This window comes from Cryptomeria japonica, chromosome 8 (assembly GCF_030272615.1).
Source record: "Cryptomeria japonica chromosome 8, Sugi_1.0, whole genome shotgun sequence".
Classification (NCBI taxonomy): Eukaryota; Viridiplantae; Streptophyta; class Pinopsida; order Cupressales; family Cupressaceae; genus Cryptomeria; species Cryptomeria japonica.
Window position 1 is genome coordinate 484,122,123 of NC_081412.1, and position 27,966 is coordinate 484,150,088.

Below are 27,966 nucleotides of genomic sequence, written 5' to 3' on the forward strand. Positions count from 1 at the left end.
TGTATAGTTTACACTTATTGTTGAATTAGATCAACTTAGTCATTCCCATGGCTTGTGTGGGACATTATCCATTTAAATAATCAATAAAGATTACTTAAAAAAAAAAAAAATTGTGTACTCTCTTATGTATATACATTTGCAAATGTGATAGTAATTTGTTCTTTCTTCATACATATGAATGTAACATAGCAGAAATAAAATATACCTTTATGTTTATAAAAACATAAAACATCTACCTGATTGAGCTTGTTAGTGAAAATAGGTAACAGGTACTAGGGCAATTGAGGACCAATTATTTTGCACACCATCTCTTTGTGAGATGCCTCAAATGTTGGTTGGTGAATTTTCTCATCCGAGAATTCATATTGAGGGTTATTTGACTCAATGATGAGAATCAAATCAATAGTGTCAATTGCATCTGCAACCTTATTTTGTGCCTTGGGGATCTGATCATATTTGATGGTCTGAAAGTTTTTCTTGAGATCATCAACCATTCTTTTGTATAGTAGTAGCTTGTCATCCTTAGTTTGATACTCATTGTTCACTTTCTTGATAACCAATTGTTAATCCCCATAGACTAGGATATCTACAATATTCCTCTGATTATTTGTTTCAAGATAGGTAATGAGACCTTCATATTCAGCAATATTATTGGTACATGGGAAGGATATCTTGAATCACTTAGGTATGAGATCCCGTTAAGGAGTTACAAATAAGAAACCTACCCCTGATCCTTTTTGTGTATATGAACTATTAAAATAAAGCTTCTAGGGGGGTTGTGTTGAGATTGTGTAGACATACTTATCTAGAAATTTTATGACCAATGGATGAGTATCCACGAGGGGTATTTCTACCAATTCGCTTGCAGTTAACCTGTCCTTTAATGGCCTTTCTATCTACATATTAAATATCATACTCACTAAGTAACATCACCCACTTGGCCATACGACCAGTAATGATTGTCTTTGATAATAGGTATTTCAAGGGATCAATCTTGCAGATGAGCTTGATGGTGTGACTTATCATGTAATGTCAGAGCTTTTGTGACCAAAAGACAACAACTAAACATGCCTTTTTCATGGGCTAATAATTAAGCTCATACCCAACTAAATTCTGACTGATATAGTAAATGGCGTGTTCCTTCCCTTGATCATCATGTTGGGAAAGGAGTGCCCCCATTGCAACTGGAGTAATAGAGATATGTAGAAGCAAAGGTCATCCTAAAATTAGTGGCATTAAGACCAGGGGATGTTCCAGATATTCCTTTATCTTGGCAAATGCTTGCTAGCATTGAGCATCCCATTTAAACTCATAGCCTTTTTGAGAAGATGGATAAATGGTTGGCATTTCTCTGCAAGTTGAGCGTTGAAGTGCCTAATAGATTGTAACTTTCCTTGAAGGCTACACAATCCTTAGTGTTTTAGGGGAAGGCATTTCTAAGATCGCTTTGACCTTTTTGGGGTCAACTTGTATCCTGCGCCTAGAAACTATAAAAACTGGGAGCTTACCTAATGTAACTCCAAACATACATTTTTTTGGATTGACATGCAACTTATAATTATCTAGTCGTTCAAAGATCTTCTCAAGAAAAGCTGGATGTTTTTCTCTTGTTTTTGACTTTCCTAATATGTCATCTACATAATCCTCTAGTATCTTATGCATAAGGTCATGAAAAATTATAATCATGGTGCATTGATAGGTAGAATGTACATTATTAAGACAAAATGGCATGACCTGATAACAAAAAGTTCTCTAAGGAGTTGTGAATGTTGTTTTGTGTTGGTCTTCTTTTGCAATTTTTATTTGGCTATATCCAGAAAAAACCATATATGAGGGAAAGCATTTCATGTCCTATTGTCAAATCGATGAGAATGTCAATGTTGGGAAGTATAAAGTCATCTTTAGGATAGGATTTATTGAGATCTTTGAAATCTATACACACTCTAATGTTTGCATCGGGTTTGGAAACAGGTACCATGTTGTAGATCCATTGTGAATAATCAATTGGTCAGATGAACTTAACTTCTATCAATTTTTCCAACTCTTCTTTGACAAACAATGCAATCTGGGGATGCATCATTCAAAGTTTTCGTTTAGCAGGTTTGGAATTTAGATCAACCACCAAATGATGTACTACAAGCTTAGGGTTGAGTCTAGGTATGTTTGCATAGGACTATGCAAAATTGATGGGGCACTTGTATAGAATCTAGGAAAAGACTTGGAACTCTTCGTCGGATAGGGAGGCAGCCACATGAGTGATATGCAAACTTTTTGCAATACCCAAGTTGATTTCTCTCATCTCATCTTTAAGGACTAGTGATGTATTAGGAACACATGTTTCAATAAGGAGAAGAGGGGATTCCTCATCTTCTAGTACCTCAAAGAGGTTTTAACCAAAAGATACACCCTTTCTTTTTTACTATTTTATGGTCTATAGGTGCCTATGAAAGGTTTTAAACTTTAGACTCTTGATATTTTAATTCTTTTTCACTTTTGCAGTTAAATATCCTCTCTTCCCCAAAGTAACCCTAAGGATTTAGCTTTTACATTATATTTTGAGATAGATGATAATATGGTGCACACTCGGTTTCCCCCAGGAACTCAAGCAACACTCTATTATTTTGGAACATGTCAACATGTGCAAAATTTTGGCCCCAATCAATGACTTTGGGATGGTGAAGTGGGAGGTCAATTAGGAGAATAGATGTGTCAAAGAGGGTAGAAGTGCCAAATGTCAAGGAGTTATCTGTATTATCGTACACTTGTTAAACAACCTTCTTAGGCATATCTTTGATACTGATCAAAATGTTTTCATTGTTTCTAGAAGTGCCTGTTGAAGTTGAGGCTTCATGGGAGGAATGTCCAAAACCAAGCCCTTGATGGTAATCATTAGGAGTTGGATCAATAGGTTTTTTGATTCCATGTTCTGCTTGTCCCAATACTCTACCTTGATAATCACATTTTTTGGTGGTCAATTTGTGGGCTATCGGATATTTCTCTTTGACATGATTAAGGCAGGTATCATTATCCACAGAGACATCTCTGAAAATCCATTGGTTGATATCATTTCTATAACTTCATGATTGAGCTCACCATTAGATTGGAATGTGGTGGAGCCACACTTCCTGATCATAGGTTCTTTCTTCTTTTTTTCTTTAGTAGGTTTTCCATGGGAATGAAGATCTAGGGGTAGAGCACCCATTGTGAAGGTTCCTTGTAGAGCATACTCGCCACAACTAGTGTCATTGATCTTAAGTTGGGTAAAAGCAAATGATATGGAAGTTTTTGCCTTGGTAGTAGTGAGTATGGAATCAACATTGACATGTGAGGATGATGAGGTGGCATGAGGGGTTCCAATATTGATACCCAAGAAATGGTGTGAATATGGTGAAGAGACATCAAAAGCACGATAGTACTCAAATAGTTGGGCATCACCACGAAATGTAATTTCATAACCTTAGAATGGAAACTTAAGGCATTGGTGGTAGGTAGATGGGATGGCCTACATGGCATGGATCCATGAGTGACCAAGGAGAATGTTGAAGGGTAGGTTAAGATCAACAACATGGCCAAGTGTGTCTTGTGTTACCAAACCCACATGAATAGGCAAATTGATCATCCCAACTGAGCTTCTCTCAGTATTATCATATGCTTTGATAGTGATGCATTGATTATGCATATCAGCAATAGTGTACACCACTTGAGTAATAAATTTCAATGTGCAAAGATTTAAGATAGAACCATTATCGATCAAGAATGTTTTTGCCTTGTAGCATTTGACAAAGGCCTCAATATTCAATGGATGAATGTAATTGGGATCGGAAACCATGACATCTGATTGGGTGAAACTGGGTGGTATGTGGAGGATAGGTGTCCTGCAATGACTTGGAATTGTGTAGGGTCTATGTTGCTAGTAACGCAAGCCTCTTGTAGTATACCAGTGAGAATATCATGATGAGTAGGTGAAGCTTTAAGAAAATTCAAAATGGAGATCTATGCAGGGGTCTTCCCTAAGTGCTCAAGAATGTTATACTGCATGAACACGGTGCCTGATCAGGAGTAGGAGTTGCAGCCCTGAGAACTATGATGTGATCTCTTCGAGTAGTTTTTGCACATTGAGTATCAGCCCCTTTGACGTAAATCATGTTGGCATGATCCTCTGCATGGGAAATGCATCCTATTGTACTACCATAATCAAATGGGACATTGTTGTAATTAATATTGTTTGTGGTATGAGACCGATTGACTCAATTTAGTTATATTGGGTGACCGATTCAAGACTTAATTGATGTTGGATAAATTGATTGATGACACAATTGATTGGATTAGAAGAATGATTTGATTTAAAGATTGATCTTTGACTTAGGAAAAAAACAATGATCATGGGATTATGATGAAACAAGATATTAAAGGGCAAAAAAATTGACGATGGTGATGACACAAGATTGAAATGATAACCAAGATAACAAATCAAGAGCTAGGATAATGAAAATGATGATGCAAATCAAAACCCTAGTAGACGATAATGATGATGCCAATGGACTAAAACCTTGTTTGGGAGAATAGAAAACTTGCTGAACTAGATAAGAAAACCTGAAACTATGAAAATTTGGGCAAAATAATGAGACAAAAGACATTCTTGCCACTTTTGGGTGTAAACCCGACGTTACAGATAGCATTCCCACAATTTTTGATAGCAAACCCGCGGTTTTGACGAAATTGGTAAAACAAACGTCTAAGAACAATGTTTTCACCATTCAAGGGTGCAAACCTGCTACTTCTAGACTAGGTAAACTTGTTGCTGAAAAATAACATGTTCCAACTATTTGGTAACTTGATTAAATTGACTTTAGTGATTTGGACGCAAACCTTCTATTGAATAACTTGTGGATGGACAAAGTTCCCGCTATTTTGGGAACTCGATGAAATAATGACGGTTTCGCTATTTCAAAGAACTTGGTAAACTAACTCAGTGGAACAATAGAGTTTCTACCATTTCAAGGTGCAAACTTGCTATTTTGAGATTGGCTAAACTAACTTGAGTAAAATGGTGTTCTTGCCATTTTGGGATGCAATCTCATGGTTTCGAGACAGGGAACCTGTGGTTTCTGACTGAGTGAAGTGGTAAAAACTGAATATTTAAACTGCGAACTCATTGTTTCTGGACAAGTTTGGACTTTACTTTTTGGCAAAATATTGTGACACAAAAATATGAAAAACATACAAGCAAAGTGTCTGACTCAACCAAAAGATGAGGGCCTAGATTGGCCCAAGTGATAATGTTTTACTGACATAAACATGAAGACGAATCAAGCACTTGACAACATAGGCTTGGAAACAAAGATACTAATTTATCAAGCTCTTACAATAAAATACCTCAAATGCAATGGATAGATAGAGATTAGGTGGCTCACTTCCCTCCATGACACCAACACACCTTCTCTCTTACCTCTAAGATTCAAAAATCTATGAGGAATTTCTATCTCATTATAAAGGGTACATGAAGAGAATCTTTGGTCTACGATCCAAACTCCCTAAACCAAAAAGCATGGGTTTTTGGCCACTATAACAAAGGTGTTTAGTCATAACTTGGAGACTCAGTGGTTATCCATTTGAAAATGACTCACTTAAGAGCTTCTCCTAGTCCTCATGAGAGGATTTTTACATTTCTCACATGAATGTCAATACTGGGGGAATCGTCAGGATATGCATTTCACCAAGAAGACACAGGTTTTCACCCTAGCCCATTTATATAGTGGACCAAATTGAAAGTACCGCTTAGAGTCATTCCCTTTCACTAGAATATAGCACTACAAGGCAAACTCACTAATAAGATAGTACATGTTGTCTTACACCCAAGGTCACTTGGAGGTGCGAGGGGAGAGGATACTTGTATACTATCTTAGAGATATAATCTAAATAATGAAGACACAACAAACAAGATTAATTCCCTTAGAAAATTGAAGTGTGCAACTAACTAATAGAAAGACATGGTGTAAATTTTAAAACCCAAAGATTGTTTCAAAAGCAATCTCTCTTTGGCAGTCCTGTAACAAATAATTTGGTGTTTAGATTGTGGGGCCTTTGACAATTGATGTAACTGCACAAATGTTAGTAAAATCCAATCAAACACCAAATGTTAGCAAGTTAGCAATAAATTGATAAAATTTAAGGTTCATGAAAATGACAGTAAATTAAACATAGAGTATTCTCGCCATTTGTCAAAGCAAACCTGTTGTTTTCACTAGCTACTCGTAAACCCATTGCTTTGTTGGTTAAAAACATTAAATAGAGGACCAAAAACAAGAAAAACACAGACAGAGAAGCATACCCATGACTTCTCTGCACAAACCCACTACTTCTACCCTCAATCTTGTTATTTCTCCCAATAAAACCTCTACTTCCACCCTCAATCTTTTTATTTCTCCCAACAAACCCGCTACTTAACTATTACAATATGATAGGAAGAGAGAAAACTCGAGAGAAAAAAATTGAAATTATACCTATCGTATGATAGCAAGAATGTGTTCCCACTGTTTCTTGTGCCAATCCCACTATTTTGAAGTGCGGACCCATCATTTCTCAAAATTGAGTTGAAGGCAAATCAAACTTCTACCAAGGTGGAAATCCACCTATATTCCCATTTTCTTGCCTGTAAGTGTCCAAAATCTGCAAGGTAACACACTAAAATGACAAAAAATGTGATATTGACCCGTAAGTGGGTCCCACCGAGCGTGCCAAAAACATGTGAGTAAAAATGTGAGTGCAAAACCAAAAGATTGAAATTAATACTAAGCTAACAACCCAATAAAACACAAATTAATCAAACCCTCAAGATTGGATGCTAAAAAGGAATAAAGCATAAAGTAGTAAACTCTCCCATTTTCCCTGATTTGATTGTCCATTGCTTTGATGTGTACTCAATATACGCTTCCAAGGGTGCTTGAAGATGCTCCATGGCTATGCAAAATGCAAGATACTAAGATATTGATAGATGTAAGATGAATTGTATGTGAGTAATTAAAATGACATTACAACGATATGATTGTGAAAAAGTGGATGATTTGTGAAGAAAAGGGAGGGATTAAATAGGCAAGGATGGGAGGAGAGGAGGTTAGAAAAGGAGACACTTGTCTTCAAAGAGGACAAGTGGCAATCCTCAAAATGCCAAGTGGAATGAGATTTCACTTTATAAGCCAAAGAGACAACTATGTTGGATTATTTGGGAGATTGTTGGATTTGGTTGTCCATTGTTGCTGCTAGGATATGTTGTTGTCATTGATGTCAACATATTCCTATGAGTTATTCCAGTGAGTTTAGGAAGTTTTTCTGATCCGATTTGTAGTTCTTTGTTTATCGGTTTCTATCGGTATTCCCTCTAGTATATTCCGGTGTGATTAGATCTTGTGCTAAGATTTTGGATTATTTTTTGGTATGATCTTGTGTATCTTCATTTAAGATGGTTCTTGATTTGGTACTCCACAAGTTATCTTTCTTTTTGATAGTTGTTGGTTGGTTGTGTTGTTGAGCTTTGAGACATTGACCGATGAAGATTTGAAAAGAGATGTTGGTGCAACTGTTATGGATGATTATAACATGCTTGGTGGTTTTTCCTAATCATGTCCTATTTATTTTGGTGATCCACATTGATCGTTGAGAAAATTTTTTGTGATTTCTACGAACTGGTGATAATTTGTGTGTTATGCAATATTTCTGGTGGTGTAGTGTCTTGCAGTTGATCTTGGCGGGATTTCCGATGGATGTAATTGTTTGGGAATTTGAATTAGGTCAATGCTATGTAATATAAATCATAATATTGGTCTGGTGGTCGATCTTTATATCATGTATTGTAATTTTTGTAATTATGAGTTGAGGGTTGAGGTTTTAGCCGACCTTGTTATCAAGGTTAATGATTTGTATATATAGGTGAGATGCTTATGTAATTTAGGTGTTGGTATTGTGTCTGTATTATCAGAGAGAGGTAAATGTGAGAACAAGGATATATCATTCAGTGAAGTGTTGTGGTGAGTTTGTGTTGCAGGGAAGACAACTGTGCTTAATCGAAACTATCATCAGGCATTTGTAGATGCTATTATTGCAGTTCATTCCTTCCGGATTGTAGCCTGAATCATTTTGTAAGTCATTGAGACTTCCCTGAGGGTTGTAGCCTTCCGGGCATATATGCCTAAATGCATGTGCATTCCCCATTGTAATATTTTCACATACTACTGTAAAGTATCATCTTATTGTGGGTAGGTTCCCACCGTGGTTTTTCCCTTAACTGTGTTTTCCACATCAAAATCTTGGTGTTGTGTTTTATGCTAATTATTTTGCTTATCTAAACTATTGTTGTGATTTATCAGTTAATGTTTTGGAAGTTTAATTTGTTGAGAATCCAGTGAAGATGTATTCACCTCCCCCCCTCTTAGTCTTCCTTCTTGATTGCTGCTAACAATTGGTATTAGAGCTAGATCCTCGGGTAGAAGCCTAATCGCTTGAGGAGATCCGAGATGGTAGCTCAAGGTATTTTTTTCAAGAAGGATAGTCTGAGGTTTGATGGAAGCAACTACATTGTATGGAAGAAATAGATGGAGGTGCATTTGAAATGTCTTGGAGATGATTATTGGAAGATCACTAAGAATGCCTATGTTATTCCTCAGAATGGACCATCCACTCCTGATGAGGTTAAGGAAGATGAAAATAACATCAGAGCAAAGGAAGCATTACTCAGTGCCCTAACTAATTCTGAAATGATAAATGTTATGGAACTTCAGACCACACATGAGATCTAGATGACGCTTGAGATCCTGTATGAAGGTGACAGTCAAGTTAAAGTTTCCAAGTTGCAGAGTTTGAAAGGGAAGTATGAGACATTGAAGATGGGAGATGATGAGAACATACATTCATACATGGCTAAGGTGAATGAGCTTGTCCTTGGTATCAGATCTATTGGTGGAAAGATTGAAGAAGATGAGATTGTTTCTAAGGTGCTAAGATCTTTGTCTCCTTCCTATAAACATAAGTTTGTTGCTATTGATGAGATTCAGAGTGTAACTATTGTGACAAGGGATGTATTAGTTGGAAAGCTTTCTGCATTTGAGCTGAGTGAATTTGGTGAATCACATGGAAAGTCTGAGACAACATTCAAAGCATCAACATCTGTGTCCAGTAAGCAGAAATATGATCCTGATGAGTGTTGGATATCCAGAAATATGAAAGTGAAAGGAGAGAGAGAGAGAGAGCTTGCCTAAAGGTGTTGGTAAGTGTGATGGAAAGTTACCCTTAAAATATTTTTCTTGTAATAAGATAGGACATTTTGCTTCTAGACGTCCAGAGAGAATGGCTAAGTATGACAGACATGATAAGTTTAATAGAAATGATAGATATGAGAAGTATGATAAGCCTTTTAAGTCTAAATGGAAGTTTAGGAACCAGAAGAAATGTTATTATACTGTAGATGAAGGTGTTACAGATGAGGAATCAGAAGAAGATGAAGTTGTGTTCATTGCCATTAAAGAAGATAGTCTTGTGCCTATTGATTCCACTAGTTGTTATGTTGAGGAGAAAGCTTTGGCTGCTAAGGTAGAAGAAAAAGGTGAATGGGTGATTGACAGTGGTTGTTCACATCATATCACTAGTGACAAAAGCAAATTTGTAAGTATGGAAAAGTATGATGGTGGAATAGTTAGATTTGGAGATGACAAATCTTGTGTAATCCGTGGGAGAGGTTATATTTCTTTTGATGGTAAGAATAACACTGATGATGTCTTGTATGTTGAAGGTTTGAAGCATAATATTTTGAGTGTTGGACAGATGATTGATAAGGGTAATGATCTACAATTCAAAGATGGTAAATGCAAGATCTTGAATGCATTCGGTATAGAAATTGCATCTAGAACTAAGAGTGAAGGTAACATTTTTTATTTGAATGCTAGTGAGAAAATTTGTTTGATTGCTAAGATAGATGAGAGTTGGTTGTGGCATAGAAGGATGTGTCATATAAAATTTCATTCATTGATCAAGATTAGTTCTACTCAAGTTGTTAGGGATCTGCCTAAGATTGTTAAACCTGTTAATCCGGTATGTAAGGAATGTTAGTTGGGTAAGCAAACAAGGATTTCTTTCAAAAGCAAAATCCGGTATGTAAGGAATGTTAGTTGGGTAAGCAAACAAGGATTTCTTTAAAAAGCAAATGGTACACACTAGATGGATTGTTAGATCTTGTGCATAATGACCCGTGTGGACCTACAAATGTTAGAAGTGTGCAGGGTGGTAGATACTTTATGTTACTAATTAGTGATTATTCCAAAATGATGTGGGTTGTCTTTTTGAAGGAAAAATAAGAAGCCTTTGAAAAATTCAAGATATTCAAAGCTAAAGTTGAAATTGAGTCCGGATTGAAGTTGAAGTGTCTGAGATCTGGTAGAGGTGGATAATTTTGTTCCGGTGATTTTAATTCTTTGTGTGAGATGCATGGAATCAAAAGACAATTATCTGCTCCTAGGACCCCACAACAGAATGGAATTGTTGAAAGGAAGGATCGTATTGTTTTAGATTTTGCAAGAACCATGTTGATTGAAGGAAATGTTCCGAAGGTTTATTGGAGAGAAGCTATTAGCATTGCAGTCTATACATTTAATAGAGTTCATATCAAAGGTGATACCGGTAAGACTCCTTATGAGCTTTGGTTTGGTCATGTTCCTACTGTGAAATATTTCGAAGTCTTTGGTAGAAAATGTTATATAAAGAGAGATGAGGATATTGGAAAGTTTGATGCTAGAAGTGATGAAAGTATCTTCTTGGGATATTCTACAATAAACAAAGTCTATCAGTGCTATAACAAGAGATTGTGAAAGATAGTTGAGAGTGCAAGTGTGAATAAGGATGAAAACCTTGGGAAGGAGATCAGAGCTTATGATGAAGGTCAACATGTTTTTTTAGCTCCTATTTAGCCTAAAGAACCTAAGTAGAATGATTTGGTAGAGACAGAGATTGTTGCTAGTGCCGGTAAGGATGTTCATGAGCCTAAGTTTGAAAACTAGAACAATCAAAAGACTCTGACATATGTAAGATTAAATCATTCTAAGAATCAGATTATTGGTGATAAGAATAAAGGTGTGATGACTAGAAGAAGTTTAGCTACATAAGAGATATGTTTTATTTCTAAAGTTGAACCTAAATATGTTGTTGAAGCTTGTAAAGATAATAACTAGATTAGAGCCATGGAAGAAGAGTTGGATCATATTGAAAAGAACAATACTTGGGAACTTGTGCCTAGACCTAAGGATAAGAATGTTATTGGTACTAAAAGGGTTTTTAGGAACAAATTGAATGAAGCAGGCGAAGTAGTTAGAAATAAATCCAAACTGGTCTGCAAAGGATATTCATAGCAAGAAGGGATCGATTGTGAAGAAACTTTTTCTCTAGTTGCCAGAATTGAAATTGTTAGATTGTTGCTTGCTTATGTTGCTTATAAAGATTTCAAAGTATATCAAATGGATGTCAAATCTGCATTTTTGAATGGTGATCTAGAAGAACAAGTCTACATTGAACAACCTGATGGATTTTCACTGTCAAATGATGGAGACATGGTATGTAAGTTGAAGAAAGCATTTTATGGTTTGAAACAAGCCCCTAGAGCTTGGTATGCTAGATTAGATAAATAGTTGCTAAAACTGGGATTTGTCAAAGTTGTTGTTGATAGTAATTTATACTTTAAGATTGAAAATGATAACATTTTGATTTTTGAAGTCTTTGTTGATGACATTATTTTTGGTGGTGATGATGATATGAGCATGAAATTTGCTAGTGACATGCAAAAAGAATTTGAGATGTCTATGATTGGTGAGATGAGTTTTTTTTTTAGGTTTGCAGATTGCACAGACATGAAAAGGAATCTTTATATCTCAAACTAAGTATATGAATGAATTGTTGAAGAAGTTTGGATTAGATGATTCCAAATCGGTTGGAATTCCTATGGTGACTGGTTGTAAATTGTCTAAAAATGACGAATCTCCTAAAGATAATCAAAGTTTATATAGATCTATGGTTGGTGGACTATTATATCTTACTCAGACTAGACTTGCCATTATGCATGTTGTGTGTATGGCCGCTAGATATCAAGCTGATCTAAAAGAGAGTCATGTTACTGCTGTTAAAAGAATATTCAAATATCTAAAAGGAACTGAAGATTATGGTTTATGGTATCCAAAGAATGATGATATCATGTTATATGCTTATACTGATGTAGATTGGGTAGGTGATGTTGATGACCAAAATAGTGCTACAAGTGGAGCATTCTTTTTAGGTAAGAAGTTGGTTTCATGGGCCAGCAAGAAATAGGATCCAGTATCTTTATCTATTGTTGAAGTTGAGTACATTGTACTCAGATAGTATGGATGAAGCAAATGTTGAAAGATATCAAAGTTATTTATGATGAGCCTACTGTTATATACTGTGATAATTCTAGTGTTATAAACATGTCTAAAAATCTAGTGCAACATTCAAAGACTAAGCATATATCAATCAAATACATTTACTTGAGAGAGGAAGTCGGTGAATAGAAGGTGAAGCTAGAATATGTATCTACAAAGGAACAAATTGCTGATATTTTTACCAAGCCTTTGCCTGCATATACATTTGTCTATTTGAGAGACAAGTTAGAGGTCTCCACCCTTCCTGATGAGAACTAGATGCATTGAGTTGCATCGATCCGATGGAATTCAAAGTCTTACTCTTTTATTTGGATTGATGAGTTGGTGTTTCTCCTTTGCTGGAGTAGTCTATGTTTTGGAGAGAGATTTCTGAGATTTCTATTGATTTGGTTGTGTATCCCAGTGGGAGAGAGATTCATGTTTCTGTGTTTTAGGGGGAGAGAGTTTGATTTTCTATTTTTTGTAATCTTTGGCATTGTTGTCAAAAGGGGGGAGTGATCATATGAAAAATTTGCTTTATCTACCTTGATCTTAGGGGGAGTTTGTTGGTGATATCTTCTTTCTTTGCATTGACTGTTTTTCACATTCATATGTTGCCATCAATGCCAAAGGGGGAAATTGTTGGATTATTTGGGAGATTGTTAGATTTGGTTATTCATTGCTACTACTAGGATATGTTGTTGTCATTGTTGTCAACATATTCCTGTGAGTTTAGGAAGTTTTTCTGATCTGGTTTGCAGTTCTTTGTTTACCGGTTTTTGTCGGTATTTCCTCTGGTATATTCTCGTTTGATCAGATCTTGTGCTGAGATTTTGGATTTTTTTTGGGATGATCTTGTGTATCTTCATTTCAAATGGTTCATGATTTGGTGCTCCGCAAGTTATCTTTCTTCGTGACAGTTGTTGACTAGTTGTGTTCTTGAGCTCAGAGATGTTGACCGATGAAGATTTGAAAAGAGATGTTAGTGCAACTGTTCCGGATGATTCTAATGTGCTTGGTGGTCTTTCCTAATCTTGTCCTATTTTTTTTGGTGATCCGCATTTATCGTTGAGCAATTTTTTGGTGATTTCTATGAACCTATGATAATTTGTGTGTTATGCAGTATTTTTGGTGGTGTAGCATGTTGTGGTTGATCTTGGCAGGATTTCGAGTGGATGTAATTGTTTGGGAATTTGAATTAGGTCCATGCTATGTAATGTAAATCATAATATTGGTCAAGTGGTCGATATTTGTATCGTGTAATGTAACTTTCATAATTATGAGTTGAGGGTTGAGGGTTTCGCCGACCTTGTTATCAAGGTTAATGACTTGTATATATAGGTGAGATGCTTATGTAATTTAGGTGTCGATATTGTGTCTGGATTATTAGAGAGAGGTAAATATGCGAACAAGGATATATCATTTAGCGAAGTGTTGTGGTGAGTTTGGTGTTGCAAGGGAGACAATTGGGCTTAATCGGAACTATCATTAGGCATTTGTAGATACTATTATTGCAGTTCATTCCTTCCAGATTGTAGTTCGAATCATTTTGTAAGTCAGTGAGACTTCCCTGACGGTTGTAGCCTTTCGAGCATATATATCTTTTGAGCAATGAGCTCTAGGCAGTGTGCCTGAATGCATATGTATTCCCCATTGTACTATTTTCACATACTATTGCAGAGTATCATCTTATTGTGGTAGGTTCCCACCGTGGTTTATCCTTTAACCAGGTTTTCCACGTCAAAATCTTGGTGTTGTGTGTTGTGCTGATTATTTTGCTTATTTGTTATTGTTGTGATTTATCAGTTAATGTTTTGGAAGTTTAATTTGTTGAGCATCCGGTGAAGACTGATTCAACCCCCCCCCCCCCCCCATCTTAGTCTTCCTTCTTGATTGCTACTAACAAAGTATTCTTGAGAAGGGAAAGTGTCATGGAGAGAAATGACAAGTGTCTCCAAGGACACATGTCTATTTGGGAGAGAAACACCCAAATAAATGATTCTTTTCCAAATATTTAGAATATTAGGAATGTGCACACATGTGAGGGGGGAAGTTGCAAAGGATAAGGCTGGTTTGAAGGGATAGGATTGGTTACAACCCAAGGTTAGTTAGTGGGTTTGGTTTAGAGGAAGGGTTAGATGGGGGGTTAGAGTTAGGAGACATGTGGGAGAATGAAATTAATTAATTAATTAATTCCATAAAGGGAAAAAAAGAAAGAAAAAGACAAGAAATGAATTAAATAACCAAATTATGCATTTTAATTATTTAATAGAAGAAGCGTCCAAATTTAATCAATTAAATGATTTATGATTGTCAAATAATTAATTAAAAGGGGACTGTGGCATAATTAATTTAATTAATTAGCTAAGAGGTAGCACAAATTAATTAAATAATGCATAATTATTTAATTTAAAAGCGTTTAGGATAGCTAAATTCAATTAATTAGATTAATCAAATTTAGGTGTCTACATTTTGTAGTCATGGCACTTGACTAAATATGATTGTAACAAACCTGGTTTTGTAGAAGTCAACCAACTTCTTGTAGAGGATTAGTTTCTCATCTTTAGTTTCAAATTATCATTTTCTTTTTAGATGACCAATTGAGAATCACCGTACACCTAAAGATTCTTGATATCCCTTAGCACTACAATTCTTAACCCTGTGACTTAAGCTTCATATTCTCCAATATTATTTGTGCACTAAAGTGATCTCGTATGATTTGGGATTGCATCCCCTTGCAGAGTCAGAAACAAAATACCTACCCCTGAGCCATGGCTTGTGTGTGAGCCATCAAAGTATAATATTCAGTGGAAGGTGTGATATTAAATATGGACTCATCTAGGAAATCAAATAGTAGTGGATGGTCGTCTTGGATAGGAGCTTTTGCAAGTTGATATGCTATCACTTTTCCTTTTATAGCCTTCCACTCCACATACTGGATATCAAACTCACTCAATATAATAACCCATTTAGCAAGGTATTCTGTGAGTGTTGCTTTGTTGAGTAGGTATTTTAGTGGAACCATTTTTGCTACGAGCAATGTCTTGTGACTCAACATGTAATGTCTAAGCTTTTGGGTAGTGAAGATAACTACTAGACACACATGTTCAATGGTGGTGTAGTTGAATACATAACTGACGAGGGTTCAGCTGATATAGTATATAGCTCTTTCTTTTCCATCTTCGTTGTGTTGCACTAAGAGATCCCCTAGTGTTGTTGTCGTTGTTGATATGTATTTTTTGAAAGGTTTGCCTTCAATGGGAGGCATCGGGACCGGTGGAGATAAAAAATAGTCTTTTAACTATTGGAAAGCTTGTTGACATTGTTTGTTCCATTTGAAAGTTACCCCCTTATGGAGTAAATGTTGGAAGGGGTGGCATTTGTCAGCCAATTATGCTATGAATCTCCTGATAGACTGTAACTTACACTGAAGAATTCTCCAATGTTTCAAATTTGAAGGTGGAGGCATATCCATTTTAGATTTTACCTTTGTGGGGTCTAATTCAATGCAACAGTGAGAAACGGTGTAACCTAAATGTTTTCCTTATGTAACCCCCAAAACACATTTCTTAGGGTTTAAACAACTTATATTTTTCCATTTTGTTAAAGATCAATGTCAAGACACTTAGATGACTATCTTTGGTGAGTGATTTACATAGCAGGTCATCTACATAATCTCTCGTCAATGTGTGCATGAAATCATGGAAGATAGTTGTCATTGCTCTTTGATAAGTTGCTCCAACATTTTTGAGGCGGAATGGTATTACATTCTAATAATAGGTTCCCCAGGTGCATGTGAAAGTTGTTTTACACTGATCATTGGGAGTTATTTTGATCTGATTGTAGCTAGAGAAACCATCCATTAAGGACATCATTTCATAACCAGCTATTATGTGCACAATCATGTCAATGTTTGGTAAAGGGAAGTCATCTTTAGGACATGCTTTATTCAAGTCTCTAAAATTGGTAAAGATTATGATGCCCCCAATGGGATTGCTCACTAGAACTAAGTTGGAAATCCACTTTGCATAATCAATGGGTCTAATGAAACCCACATCTAATAATTTCCTAAGCTCAACTTTCACAAGTAATACAATTTGTGGATGCATTTTTCTTATATTTTGTTCAATTGGTTTAACACTTGGTTTCAATGGTGAGTGATGAAGGATCTATTATGAATTGAGCCTTGACATATCTGCATAAGACCATGCAAAGTGTATTTGATTTTTCCAAGAAGAATGTGATGAAGTATGTCTTCTCTTGCTCTGACAATGAAGCTGCAAAATGAATGATCTTAGGATTATCTAGCATACCCAAGTTTATTTCTTGTGTTACTCCACCAACAACTGATATTTTCCATGATCTATTGGGGGTGTTTCCAATATGCCATCCTCAGGCGCCTCAGAGAGGTTTTCACCCTCGAATATGTAATTTATTTTCACTTTTTCAAAGTCTAAAGGTGTCTTACGATTTTCACCACGAAACTCATTTTTTTTCATTTTTATTTTCATTTGTGTGACTGGAAGATGAAGTTGATTCTGCAAAGTCTGTTGGTATGTTCTCATGAATCTTAAAGAATAAATGCTATGGATTCATCATTCTTGAAATAGTCTAAAATTGGTGGTCCTTGTTGGTCCCAATCAATAAGATCAAGGTAAACTAAGGACATTGTATCATTTGTATTGCAAATCTGGTATAGCAAAGGTTAGGGTTGTGATATGGATGTCAGTGGAAACACTATCTATATCGATTTTGGTACTACATGCTTCTGATGGGGTGTTAGGATCCCAAAATTCTTGAATCCAAGCTTTAGGACAAGTTTGGATAGGAGGGGAGATATTTGTATGTTTATTTTTGAAGGGAAGGTCATCTGGATCAATGAAACATCATCTAGGGCATAGGAGCTAGAGGAATAAGAGTCCCATTCCCAATCATTGGAATCAGTTTCATTAAGGTTTTCCTCATGTGTCTCTCCATCATCAAAAGTATGTCCCTCTTCACATGAGGTTAACTTAATGTTGGAGGGACCAATCAGTAATGGTTTAAATCCTAGTTATCTATTTTTAGGTTGTGCTTTAGGCAAGATCAACTCTATGACACCTTGCTTATGTGAGCCAAGACCACTATATCCATTGTATCCTTTCTTTTGCATAATGATAAATCCTTTTTTATACATTTTCAAAGGTAATTGGATAGGTGGTGTGTCTTCATCATCTTTGTAAATCCAGTTAGATAGTTCCTCTTTAATGTTTTCTTTATTGATTTCCCCCCATTTTGAAAATGTGGTAGGAGGTTGATATTGGATAAAAACCTTTGGTTATTTATGTAGAGGATGAGGTTTTCCATAAGACTTTGGGGAAACATATAGCTTCTCAATATGGATTGGCTATGCCATAGTGTATTCTCCACACCCTTGGTCTTGAATTTTTAGTTTTATATGGAATGGCTATGCCATAGTGTATTCTCCACACCATTGGTCTTGAATTTTTAGTTTTCCTATGGACAATTTAGCTAGTGTTTGAGGATCCATAGATTGAGAAGTGTTAGTGGATGATGGAGCTTCTTTGTTAATTAGCACTTTCTGCTCAGGAGTCCCTTTCGGGTTGGCACAAAATTGAAAGTTTTATGGATCTCCAGGGATAGTGATAACGGTTTCATTATAAGGGTATTTCAAACATTGATGGTATGTGGATGGAACTACTTCCATGGAATTTATCCAAAGCCAGCCCAAAATCAAGTTATAAAGAAAATCCAGGTCTAGTACTCGTAGTGATATACTCTAAGTGGCGGATCCAACTCAGATAGGTAACACAATGGCTCCTTTGGAAAGGTACTCTGCATCATCATATGCCTTGATCATTATTTTCTTTCAAGGATCTATGAAATTTTCTAAATATCTAAGAGCTATGATAACCCTCAATGTACAAATGTTTAGTCCTCCTCTGCCATCTATCAAGACTCGTTTGATTTTGGAGTTATAGATGAAGACTTCTAAATGCAATGGATCGTTCTGATTAGGCTTTCTGTGAGGGATATCATTTTCAAAGAAGGTAATTGGGTGAGTGGGAGCAATGTGTCCTAATAATAGCCTAAAACTAGTCGACATTTATGTCAGTAGGAATTGTAGATTCTTGTAAGGCCTTATTTAGGACTACTCTGTGTGTAGGAGATGTACACAATAAATCAAGGATGGATATTTACGCAGGTGTTTTGCCTAAATGACCAAGGAGGTTGTATTGATTGGTTCCTTATTATGTAGGAGGATCTCCTTGCAAAACAATCTTGGATCATCAAGTAGTTACTGCACACTAGGAATTTGGGTCCTTGACATTTATGTTAGATATGTGGCTATCAGGCATCTAGAGACAATTGATTGTATATTGATGGGAATTATTGGTATAATTGACATTTCTCTTGGGGTCAAGAGTGGAAGTAGATTCCTTTCCCTTACCATGATCTAGTAGGGGAGTCTTGAATATAGTGTGATCTATATTGGAGGATGCTACCGAAGATTCTATTTCAACCAATCCTTAGTCAATCAAATCTTGTATAAGTTGTTTTAATTGGAAACATGAAGGGGTTTTGTGTCCCTTTGTTCGATGATACTCACAATATTGGTTGTCCTTCCACCATCCTCATTTTATTATATGTTTTTTATTTTTTATTTTGAGTAGTTGATCAAGTTTTGACTGAAGTAGCTATTTTAACACAGATTCAATGGGCTCCTATAACAATGTGAACTATCTAGGAGGTGTGTATCTAGTTCGAGGAGGTTTCCGTTGGTTTTGTTGCATGGTGTTTGCTACTTGGTTTTGTTGTTGAGTTGGATATTGTAATGACACATTGTGTTGAGTGTTGAGTTGTTGAGGTTGGATGTTTATTTGAGTGTTTGGTTGTTTGTGTATTTTTCACGGTCCTTGCATTCACAACTCCATTGTTGGTAACGTTCTTATTTCTAGACTAGAATTTTCTCTTATCATTGGAAGTGTTAGGATTATTGGTGTTATCTTTGTAGACCTTGATAATCTCCTCTTGTATAAGATCCTTTTCGATGTTTGTCCCTTTCTTAACAAGTTTATTGATAGTGCTAGTAATTTTGTTCTTCAAATCGTACATTAACTCTAGTACTATATTTTTGATGAATAGGTTCACTTGTTGTTCCTCAAGGATGTCAAGTGGATATTGACTCACTAAGTACCACCATATTTGTAAGAACATTATAAAATACTCCCATGTCTTTTGTTTAGTGGTATACAAATCAATCATGGTGGCTTCATTATTGATATTGAAGACAAAGTGATAAATGAATTTTTCGGCTAATTCATTCCATGACTTGATGTTGTTGGGTAATCGTGCATACCAATCCATCACTTGTCCTAAAATATTTTGAGGGAATAGAGGCATAAGATATGTGTCATCATAATGGACTTCCATACAGGACGCATAAAATTCCTTGATATGATCTTTTTGGTTCTCATTTTCCTCTACAATTATCAAATTTGGACACACTAAAGTTATTGGGAAAGGATGCATGTACAAACTTTTATCATAGGGATTAGGACATAGATATTGTGGCATGTAACTTCATTTGATGCCTTTTTTTTTTAATGCTTCAACTTGTTTGGATAATTTTTTGATCTGTTGAGTCATCATATCAAAGGGTCCTTGGCTTAGAGGTTCATCATTCATTCTTGTATGAACTCGTTGTTGATACACTTTTCCTCCTAGTGGGTATTTCTCTTGATATTCAGGAATGGTTGATCTAGGAGTAATTACCACTGATATATCTTGGTATGGGTCTCTATATTGCATTGCGGTGGTGTCTTGGTACTGACCTTGTTGTGGTAATTGTTGATATTTCATTGTGGACTGAACGTGGGGTTGATGTTGAGCTATAGCCTGACCCGGTTGTTGATATTGCACATTAGGTTGTGTTTGGGGAAATTGCATTACTTGTTGGGTTGACATTTGGACTTGCATTGTTGGTAAAGGATGATGTTGTTGTCACCCATGTTGTTGCAATTGTGGTATTTGTTGTTATATCCCTAGTTGAGTCATTTGTTGTTGGAATTAGGGAACTTGTGGATTCTGTTGTTGACATTGTGACACATATTGTTGTTGGTACTACCACACATTTTTTCCAATATTGTGGCATGTATTACTATTGTGCTCGTTGAAATTGTGGGTCTAGTTGATATTGTTGGACAATAGGTTGTTGTTGTGTCATTTGGTGTGTTGGTCCAACATGTTAATAAACTTGAGGTTGATATTGATGCATGTTTGCATTGTTGGATGTGTTTGCAGTTGATGTTGGGTAGCAATTTGTTTCTCTTGAACATTTGGTTCTGCATAACCCAATCATCCAAGCAGGTTATCAATCACCTCATTTTTATGCTTGTGATGTTTAGGAGGCTTGATTTGTGATATCATATTTACTCCTTCCTGTGGTAAGATGTTGCTCGATTGTCCTTGTTGTGCATTTGATATTAATTCACAATGTGGAAGTTGGCATGTCAACTTGTGGTGTTGCAATTGTTTGTTTAGATTTGTGTGATTGTGTTTGCATCTGGCCCAATTGGGCATTCATGGTTGATTTTGAAGAAGTTGCTTGCATAAAGGAAACACTCTCTTGTGTTTGTATGTTTTTGTCCAAGGGTGGTATATATGGTATTCTCGTTGTATATGTAAAAACATCTTGGGCCATTATTGTTGTTGACCTACTTGAGGAACAGTCAACATATTTGGATAAACTATGCTAGCTAATGTTCTTGTCATCGCTTGTGACACTGGTACCATATACGGGTCAAGATGGGGTATTGATGACTTGGTAATAAATAAAGGGTTGTCAAATTTTTTAAATGAACACTTTGAGGGAATTTTTAAAGTTAATTTATTATGAGGTATTTTCCCTAAAGTTGCCTTTGTAGTTTTTTATGTCATCATAGGTCCTGAGATTGAAATAAAGCATGGGATCTTTGAAGATTGATTGGTCCAAAGTTTCAGTGATTCTAGGATCAATTATGGCTTTGTCAATCTGTTTTTGAGACACACTGGTTAAGGAGAAATGACTCTCCTATGAAGAATCTGAATCAGATGATTTTTCTAATTGTACATTTACTTTTGCAAGTGACTTAGGTGGAACATAAACAAAGTCAGAATGAAAAATTGGTTCTAATCTTGATGAGGATCCTATAGCCCTAAGCCGATGGACCTAATTCAATACTTGGTGGCAAATTTGTCAATGTTGTCAATAGAATATTGACCTCTCTTGGTATTACTAATTGAGAATCTGGTCCTAACCCTAATTGAGTTGTATCATGTTGCAGTTATGTGGTTATGACTGGACCCATGTCTAGATTGAAATTCGGTTGCATGAATTGACTTGTTTGTGTTGGATTTGGATTGGGGTCATCTCAATGGTGTCTCTTCCATAAATTCTTGTTGCTTCCTAGAAACTTGGGGTCATGTTTCAACCATATGAACTTTGGACTATATCAATGTTTTTGTTTGTTTTTGGAAAATGTAAGATGAGAATGTTTTTGTTTGTTTTTTGGAAAATGTAAGATGAAATGAAATTGAAGGATGTGCCTGATGTTTTTTATTTTTTGAGATTTAGGAATAAATATGGACAAATGCAACTTAATTTTATGACAATGCACCAAATGTTTGGATTTTGGAATTTTGGAAAATGGACAAATGGCGAATGCACCTAATGTTTTTGGACTTTTGGAGACTTTGGAAAATTATTTAGATCACAAGTCAAAAGGTATAACCCTAAGAAATTGGTATTAACTCATGACCTTTGAAGGAAAAAAGGACAAATGGATGATTAAGGAAAAAGTCTCGCTTGTCACTAGACTAATGATCTAGGATTTTGACTTGATAGTGATTGATAGTAGATAAATTTATCAATAAGGTGTAGACTTCCTAACAATGACATAGATTTTGATCTAAGACTTGATATTTTGGGGATTTTTGAAAATATAATTTATACTCTAAATGTGATATGAGGATGACCTGAAATGAGGATTTGAAGATGACGTAAGCTAAGATGATAATGATCTTGTGGCTTAGGACTAGAATGATTTTTGGATAATGGAAAAGATAAATCTAAAATGAAAGAGGGATTATGATTATGCTTATCCTAAGATGACTTGAGATATGATAAGTGAACTTAAGGCTTAGGATAATGGAAATTCATCAAAAGCTAACCTAATGACAATTATTTTGAGATGATATGAGATGAATCTAAAACTTGGGATAGGGATGATTATACAAAGCTAACCTAAGGTGATTTGAAATCATATGAAATGGACCTAAAACTTAGGATAGGGATTATTATGAAAAAGCTATTGTAAGATGAGACCTAGATTGAAACATATTAGGTTTCCCATAATATGAAATTGTGAGAACCATGTTTGACACTATTTTGGATTTCTAGAAAGAGGTTTTTGGTTGTTTGGAATGTCTAAATTTTTAGGACAAGATTTTGATTTTGGAATGTCTGAAGTTTTGGTTGAGGTTTTAATTTTTATTTAGAAAAATTTTGTCACAAACACTCATAAAACATAAAATACATAAATGGTTGTTTGATTTTGCTTGACTCTAAAATAAAATCACAGTTACAACTAAAAGGGGCCTAAATTAGCCTAGATTTAAAATCATTGGTTTCAACAATTGAAAGCACTTGGAAGAATGTACAACTTAGGTTGGATAGAGGATATTACTCACTAAGGCCCTTCGCTATAAATAGCAATACCTTAGACAAAATAGATATGCAGAGATTTGGTTACACTGGCTCCCCCACCACGACATGGGGACACCAAATCTCATTCCTTGAAGGTTTAGACACCTTTTGAACCAAGGAATTTAATACCTTACAATGAAGGGTACATGAAGTTTTAACTTTGGGATATGATCAACATACCATGAGTTAGTGAGTATGGGTTTTGGGTTTTCTACAACAATAGTTCGTAGTTATTCTTGGAGGAGAAAGTCTGATGAGCAGATTCGCGAAGCGAGCTACTTAAAGCTCTGATAACTCTTATCAAAAGACCTAAATTTAGATTGCACCTCGGCTACAAGAAACCTTTTGGAAAATCCTTTTATATAACGGCCCAAAAATAAATACCACTAAAAATTCACTATGAGGTGAAAAAATACCCAAACTTATTCTAGTTTTTGAAATACATTTTGAGGTGATGAAATACCCAATGATATTTTTCAATAAAAGAAAACTCGGGTGTTGTTGTCAACTTTCTCTTTCACCCAAGATCCCAAAGACAAGGAGAGAAGATACTTGGTGCAACTATGGGTCCACCATACAGAATGAGCAAGCGCTCCAAACATGGAAAACACACATTCATCCCCTTTAAGAAAATCAGATATTTTATAACCTACAAAAAACAAACACACAATTTGTTTGGGGTTTTATAATGTCTTTGATAATCATCCTGCACCAAACATGTTAGTAGTTTTTTAATTTCATTCTTCATCCCATGAATACCAAGGATACTGCACAAACCATTATGATGCAGGAGCATCCCTGGTTCATAGCAATCTTGCATCAACACAAAACATTTTCTTTATGTTTTTCTTTTTGTTTACAGTTTCAACTTTTCTTTCTGTGTGTCCTGGTTTTGGCTCACCAGATCTTATGGAGTTGGATTCTACTTTAAGACCTTATCATCTTTCTTATTTCCAGACCGCATCGCATTTGGATCATTTTCCGACAAGATATTGCTATCAGTTTCCTAGACAAGTTCTTGTTATCGGTTGGCAGTTTCTTGTTACCGGTTGCTTGGACTTATTTTGGTGATCTACCCGAACCCCTTCTAAAGCTTGTGGAGCCTTGGGCATTGATTCTGATGTTCCTTGGCATGTGGATGACCTTTTCCTGTGATCTACATTTCATCCTTTGTATTTTTCGGAGGAATCTCTTGGTGGAGGTCGACCTTGTTAATTTTACACATTAGGTCTTGTTCTATGGGTTTTGATGCTTTTTGGGCCGACTGGATCCTTTGGATAGTATATATAATTGTAATTGCACATTAGAATGTAATAAATTGAAGAATCATGTGTAGAAGATAGATCTTAAGATTCAAGGTCTCGGTTATGACTTATTATGTATGTTCTACCAAGCTTGTGAGTCGGTTATGCTATAACCCAATTGTTACTAGTTGGTTGTAATCAATTTTTATGAAATAAAACAATCTGTCCTGCATTGCCTCCATCATAGCTTTGTGTTTCCATTGTGTTACTCTTGTTGACTGGTCTGGATTGATCTCTTTGAGGTCCCTCCACACTTGTGACTGCTTCAAGTGGTATCATAGCCGAAGTTTCATTCTGGAGGTTGCGTATCCTGAAATTTTTGTTGTAGGGTGGCGGATTGTAGATGACCTACAGCTGCAGAAGACCAATGTGAACCATGGCATAAAGAGGAGCTAGGAATGGTGGAGCGTGTGGGAATGCAGACCCTGATTTGATGAAGATGTTGCGAGGTATAAAAGCCCGGTTGGAAGCCATGGAGACAGACCAGAGAAGAGGTTGACATATTGAAGATGTAAGTGAAGATGAAGGAGAAGAAACTCCGATAGAACAAGCAAACCCATTGACGGTTGATCTGGATGAGAAAATGTTTTTGAGGGTTTTGAATAGGGCGAATACTAAACCTTATTTTACCCCACCGAAATATGATGGGAAGTTAGATTCAGATGAATTGATGGATTGGATTTTGGAGATGAAGAAGTATTTTGATTTTAAAAACACTGCAGAAGATTTAGGAAGGTGAAATATGCCTGTATCCAGTTGAAAGGTCATGCATCTCTTTAGTGGGAGAATTTGCAAGTTGATAGACAAAGAAGAGGTAAAGAGAATATTAAGACATGGGATCAAATGATTGCTAAGTTTAAGTCAAAGTTTATGCCAATTGATTATCAAGTGAATCTCTTCCAGAAGTTGTAGAATTTGAGACAGAAGGAATCTAGTGTGAAGGAGTACACCAAAGCATTTTTCAAGTTGAACATCAAATCTAGACATATTGATGATGAAGTTGAACACATTGAAATATATTTGAATGGATTGCAGATGTCCATACAAGATGAACTTGGTTTGATCAAATTGGACAGTGTTGAAGAGGCTTATTAGTATGCCCTAAAGGCAGAAGAGAAACTAAACAAAAGACATGAGCAGAGGCAGAGAGGCAGAGGTGGAAGGTTTACCGAAGGAAGATTTCAAGGAGGAAGAGGATATACCAGAGGTAGAGGAACCAACATACAGATCAGAACAAGGATAAGGAAGTAAACAAAGAAGGTAATTCATACCAGAAGGATGATAGAAATTTCTATCAGAGGAGAGAACCGGATGGCTACTGAAATGAGAATTATGGAAGACAAGACAAGAGATCATTTAGAGGAACTTGCTATAAGTGTGGAGGAGAAGGACATTATGCATTTGAGTGTAAGAAGACATAATATCGGAAGAGCAGGAGTGGTGGAAGAAAACCCCACCAGATCAGACAATAAACCAGAAGAGGGAGAATTATTGGTGATGAGGAGAGCTTTGTGTCATACCAGAGGAGATGAAGAGCCCTTGCAAAGGAAGAATTTGTTGAAGACCAAATGTAAAGTATCTGATAAGTGTTATAAAGTTGTCATTGATAGTGGTAGTTCAGATAATCTTGTTTCAGAAGAGATGGTGAATAAGTTGAACTTGGAAAGATTGAAACACCCTAAGCCTTATCAGATAGCATGGATTCAGGATGAACATAAGTTGTTAGTAAGTGAGAAATGTTTGGTGAAATTGAAAATTGGGAATTATCATGATGAAGTCTTGTGTGATATTATGCCTATGAATATTTTTCATCTTTTGTTGGGTATATCTTGGCAGTTTGATAGATAGGCGGTACATGATGGGAGAAAGAATACTTATACTATTATGGCCAATGGGATGAAGCAAACCTTGTTGCCTTTGGAGGAACCTTTGAAGAATGAAGTCTATACAAATGCTAGAATCTATTTGGTAGATGGAAGGAAATTCCTTGATGGATTGAGACATGAGAATATGTGTTTTTCCTTAATTCCTAAGAAGACTGAGAAACCGGAACTAGAAGGAGAACTCTCGAAAGAGATAAAAGATTTGCTGACAGAATATGAAGACGTCATTTCAGATAATCTACCTGATGGATTGCCACCTATGAGAAGTATTAGTCATTGCATAGACTTGGTTCCCCGAGCTAGTTTTCCTAATAAAGTTGCACACTGGTTGACACCGATAGAGAATGAGGAGCTTTTGAAGAAAGGTTTGATCAAGGAAAGTTTGAGCCCTTATGCAGTACCAATAGTATTAGCACCTAAGAAGAATGGAGAGTGAAGAATGTGTACTAATTCCAGAGCAATAAACAAGATCATAGTGAAATACCGATTTCCTTTGCCTAGGATGGATGACATAATGGACTATTTGAGTGGAGCAAAATACTTTAAAAAGATATATTTGAAGAGTGGATATCATCATATTAGGATCGAAGAAGGAGATGAGTGGAAGACAACATTTAAGACAAATGAAGGATTGTATGAATGGTTGGTGATGCCTTTTGGATTAACTAATGCACCGAGTACTTTCATGAGGTAGATGAATGAGGTATTGAAGAAATTCTTGGGTAAGTTTGTTATTGTGCATTTGGATGACAATCTAATTTTTAGTAAGACAAAAGAGGAACATTTATTGCATTTGAGACAAGTTTTGGAGAGGTTGAGAGAAGAAAAGTTGTTGATGAATACCAAGAAGTGTACTTTCATGAAGGACAAGTTCATCTATTTGGGATTTATGATATATGAGGATGGTTTGAAGATGGACCCCGAGAAAGTGAAAGCAATTGTTGAGTGGCCTACACCAGAAAGCATTGGAAAGGTAAGATAATTTCATAGATTGGCTAGTTTTTGTCGGAAGTTTATCAGAAATTTCAGTTCAGTTTGTAACCCTATGACTAAGCACATGAGAGGAGATCAGAAGGAATTCAAGTGGACCACCAGAGAAAAAAAAAATTGAATTGTTGAAGCATAAAGTGCCTGAGTAGCCTGTGTTGGCTTTACAAGATTTCAATAAAGTATTTCAAGTGGATTGTGATGCAAGTGGAATAACAATAGGAGCAATCTTGAGTCGGGAAGGGAGAGGAGTAGCTTATTTCAGTGAGAAATTGAATGATGCCTAGAGGAGATATTCAGTGTATGATAAGGATTTTTATGCCATAGTTCAAGCCTTGAAGAAGTGGAGACATTATGTGTTGCCTAAGGAGTTTGTGTTATCTATAGATCATCAAGCTTTGTAGTATTTGAATAGTCAGAGTAAGTTGAATCAGAGACATATGAGATGGGTAGAATTCTTGTAGAGTTACACCTTTGTGTTGAAGCATAGAAGTGGGAAATTTAATAAAGTTTTTGATGCATTAAGTAAGAGAAGGAATTTGCTAATAGAGATGAGAGTGATAGTATTAGGATTTGAATATTTGAAGACCTTGTATGATGAAGACCCAGATTTTGCAGAACCTTGGAAAGCA